This window comes from Dipodomys spectabilis, unplaced genomic scaffold (assembly GCF_019054845.1).
Source record: "Dipodomys spectabilis isolate Male_0828 unplaced genomic scaffold, ASM1905484v1 ptg000185l, whole genome shotgun sequence".
Taxonomy (NCBI): Eukaryota; Metazoa; Chordata; class Mammalia; order Rodentia; family Heteromyidae; genus Dipodomys; species Dipodomys spectabilis.
Genome location: NW_024870862.1, coordinates 479,076 through 483,895, shown reverse-complemented (window position 1 = coordinate 483,895; position 4,820 = coordinate 479,076). Strand labels below are relative to the sequence as shown.

Below are 4,820 nucleotides of genomic sequence, written 5' to 3'. Positions count from 1 at the left end.
AGTTAAGTTTCTTAAATTTCAAAAATGATGGTCCATCTTTGTGTCCTTCCAAAATATTCTCACAATACAAAGTAACAGCAATATCTTACTATAAAAATTCATGGATTCCATGGTATTCTTCCAAGTGAATTGCCTGACTTTGATATCAAAATGTATTCAAGACTTGTTTGTATATATCTATAATGATTTCTGCAGAGTTTGTGATTTTTTAAAATCAGAAATAAGTTTAACTTACCTGTTGAAATGAGTAGTAAAGAAACTAAAAATATTTCTGGTACTTGTCTGAAAAAGTTTATTTTAAAATAGTCTGTATTCTGTTTGTATAATGTCCAAAATCTATTTCATTCTCTCCAAATACAATACTTTGAATTCTACATTGATTTATAATATATAGGTTCATTAATAAATGTGTCCTTTCAGATTGCATTCCATATAGAAACAGTTTAAGATTCCGTTTTTCCTAGGTCCTTATAGTATTTTATTTCTTTGGGATAAAATGACAATGTTATCTAATTTCAAATGTTTTGTAAAGGTTATGCTATGTAAAGGCCTTTCTAAGATGAAGAGTTAATACACTGAAGACAAACTTTTAATTCTATGAACTAAATGTATTCTTTCACTTGTATCTTTGTAATCAACTTTTTAATAACTGTTTTTCATTTCTTGAATCCGAAGAATACTTCACAAATTTCCATATCATCCTTGTGGAAATGCCATGTAATTCTCTGTATTGTTGCAATTTGGGTAGATGTGCTGCTGAAGCATATAGTATCTTGTAAATTTAAGTAGTTAATGATGCAATCTTAATATAGGCATGTATCTTTCGTTGCCTATTTGTAACAAGGAAACCTTATTGTTCCTAGCAATGCTATTGAACTTATTTCCCTAAAATTCTGTGTAGAGTGGGGAAAAAAATGTATATTGTTTAATCAATTGCTCACATTTCAAACTTTTTTGTCAATGACTATTTTAAGTCTTTTTCATTTTAAACCTGATCATACTTTGAAGCCTTTATAGCTAGGTTCAAAGGTGATGGCTTTTTCAAGTACTTATTTGTCCAACTGAGTTAGATTTGTGGAGCTAAGGGATTCAAAGTAAGCTTTGCTCAAGAGCTACTTCTAAACTTGTGCAGCTTAAAATGTCCCAAATGAGGTCTTACTGGCACAAATGTCTCCCTGACCCTTTCCAATTCTTCCATGTAGGAACAGACACACCAGAGTATCTTACCCTGACAGCAAAGATTGTCTTACTGCAACAAAATTAATCTTAGTTACAAGGGATCATAGAGAGATGAACAGTTCAGACAGCACTGTTCAGACTAGAAGGTATTTTATCAAAATATAATTGTTTATTATACCTATCATTTCAAAAGTAGCTAAAGCCAAGAAGGTGAAAAATCATTCATATGCATGATTACCTAAAGTCCTGGTCTTCTACCTTCCAACCAGGCAGGAACTTACACTACAGCATTTACATCACCAAATATTTCCATAGCTGCAGGAGAAGTCCATATATTTCTCCTCGATTTTAGGCCTTAAATTGGTAATGTTTTTATCACATTGTTTTCTCTTGCCTCCAGTCTGTAAATCTACAAATGGTAAATCTTTAGGCCTAACCCTACCAAACACTGAGGTAGAGATAATGGAATAAAACTTTAAAACAGAGTTGCCTTTGATATCCTAACAACAACAGAACAATGCAAAACATGTGCCTTTTTATTATATTACATATACTTATATAATTTATACTTATATGTGCTGATTTTATATTTTACACAGTGAAACTTACTAGAATCAGTTGATAATTTGAGAAATAAATTTATATTTACTTATTCCAATAAATACAATTGGAATATAAATAATTAGGTTTAGAGTATATATTAGAATATAAAAGTATCAATGCAATGTCTTTTGGGATACCTTCTAAATATTCTTGGTCATCTTAATTCACATGGTAAAAAAACAATGTTGTTTTCCTCTAATCTATAAGGAATTTTACACTGCTGCTCTGTTTATTGTTTAACTCTCTGGTCCCAAACTGTTTTCTCCATATTTTTGAATCATATTTTTGAACCCAAATTTTGCTGATGTTATTTCGAAAAAGTATTATTCTTTTGCAGGACCCAGGGTTCCTAGTATCCCAGGTCCCAGTTATCCACATCATCATATAAGAAGGGCAAGACGTCACACCTAGGCCCATGCAATATGCCATCAGAAAGTAATTGAAGACCCATCTCAAATTCTCATTTCCTATAATATTTCAGGTCCTCAATTCCTTGAGACATAGTAATTAGCAGTAAGCAATTGTGAAATGCAAGGCAACATAAAGATGAGATAAAAAAATTCTGAGAGAAAGTACTGTAATTCAAATTTCCAATTTACAGATGACCAGCCCATATGAGTGAGCAAGATCACAAATTTCACAAGATTACTTTTAATACCTCTCTCCTAACGATTAATGAAATATTTCAGTCCAGCATATGTAGGCCAAAAAAATAGTTCCTGGAATGATAGATCCATAATTGGTCTACCAAGGCCAGAAAAATTTGACTTAGAGGTCAAATATAATTCAGAAAAAACATTAATTGAGAAGATCCTTAGTGCTTCAAAACACTGGTACTTCAGTAAAACTTGGTTCTGTAGTATAAAAATGTTGTCATTCTCAATCCAATGATAATCTACATTTAATCTCCTGAAAGTATACTCCTTTTCAAATAAACTTTTTAAAATCACATTCGCCAAAATAACATTTGACAAGTAGATGATACTTAGTGACATTAAAAGTTTTTCAAGTGGAGGGAGCAATTTACAATAGAGTGGATATATTTACCCAGCACTAATGTCAAATAGTTTCAACCATTCATTAAAGTGTAGAAATAATACCACCCACCCTTTGTGTTGTTCAGTAGGTGCCTTGCAGAAATGTGTTAAATAGATCAGCCTCCCATGTTTCAAACCCAAACATTAGCTAATAAAGTAAATTTCATCACATAATGAGGTACATTTTAAAAAGTCACAAATAGTTGCCTTATCATATGTTGTTTTATGTTTTCCCTGTCTGTCTAACATAGTAAAAACTATGACTTGAAGTCTTGAATATGGGTACTCATCAGAGATGTGACAAACATAAAATCTGTCTTCTATATCTATCATATTTCTCTATAGTAGTAATTATTATTTTTCTTTTTTTCCAAAACATATAGGTAGCAGAAAATACTATCCCATGTAAAATAAAATAATCACAAACCATTGTACAAAGGCATTTATAAAAATTGGTAGTTAGGAATACATTCTAAGCCATTTTTAAACTTTCTTGTTGACTAAAGATTCACGTCTCCAGACTTGCGAATTTTTATTGCAGATGAATGAATTATGGAAATAGAAGTTGACATAAGTTCAAGTATTTGCAGGATTGAAACTCCATGGAATGTGTATAAACCTTTAAAAATATTAACAGACATTTTAAGAGAATGACTATCTGGAAGATGAAACCAGAGAAGAATAATAGTAAAGACATAGAATGAATGAAAAATGGAACAAGGGACAAGTACAGCTAGAATACTCAATGTACACATGTGATAAAGGAAGTAGTAAATCGGGAATAAATATTGGAGAAGGGGTTGGTTCAGAATGATAGAAGGAGTAACTCTGATCCAGGAGCATTGGACAATTAGATGGACATATTTAATTGTAACATACTTGCACAAGCTTTTGAAATGCAGCTTAAAAACACAACAAAAAAAAAAAAACAAAATCACACAAAAATTACAACCAAACAGCAATCTCTAGGAGTTTGAATATAACCTCTCAAAATTTTAAGCAGTTAATGAAGGCAGTCTTGGGAAAGCAAAAAAAAAAAAACTGTTCAAAGAGGGCAGTACGGGGTAGGGGAGAATTTTGAACAGATTTAAATAGATTGTCTAAGGTTATAAATCATCTACATCTGCTGCAAATATTTTCTTCTTTGAGTTCTCTTTGTCTGAACTGGATCCTCCAATCCTGAACCGCACTTGATACTTGTGAAGACAGAATGATAGAAACAAGATCAAGAACCCATTACTCCACTGGAAAAAAAACAATCCTCTGTTTTCTCGCATATCTCTTCATTACTATATTTTCATAATTTAAAGTCAAGTGATTTTGAATTATATCTTTCCTTCTTTTTTCTGGCAAAGTAATTGGTCAAAGTAATTCACTAAATATTATCTGCCATTTTTTTCTATCAATCTGTTTACTTGTCCAAGCGAGTACATTAAACTTCCCCCTTGCATTTGGTTGCCACGAAAACCCAACATCTATGATAATGAGGACAAACTCTAATGTAAAACTTTGTCTCCAAAAAACCAGTCCAAGAAGCTGTGATCACAAATATTTAGGATTTTTTTTTCTTTTACCTTGAAATTCTTCTTGTGTCTAAAGTGCCCACAAAAATAAATACTCCACCACTTTTTGCTTCAATCACTTCTAACCTCAAAGATGTATTTTGCTAACAATATGCTTAGAGGAAACAAAAAAAATACTCCACTTTTATCTTCTCTCTTAATATTCTCCTTAGATACCATATTAGGAATAGTGAAGTTATTCTTTGGAAAATTATTTCAATAGATTATTTTTTGTCTTCATTTTGCATTTGCTCAACAAGTTGTATGGAGAAGAATAAAGTTAAATCACCCATTTCTTGGATGACAGTGTCTGTTACAAAGGACAATGCTTCTATGTCCTACTTCTATGTCCTCTTCTTAGCTCTTGCGTGATTTCCAATTAATCACAGATTATTGGCTTCAAGTCTAGTGAAGCTGAAGGACTATAAGGCCTCCCCCA

The 4,820-nt window shown here is 31.7% G+C and overlaps 1 pseudogene; it reads right to left on the bottom strand.

The window, feature by feature from the left end:
* Positions 1-665: 665 nt before the first annotated feature.
* On the bottom strand, positions 666-765 carry LOC122121179 (annotated as a pseudogene).
* Between the last annotated feature and the right edge of the window lie 4,055 nt (positions 766-4,820).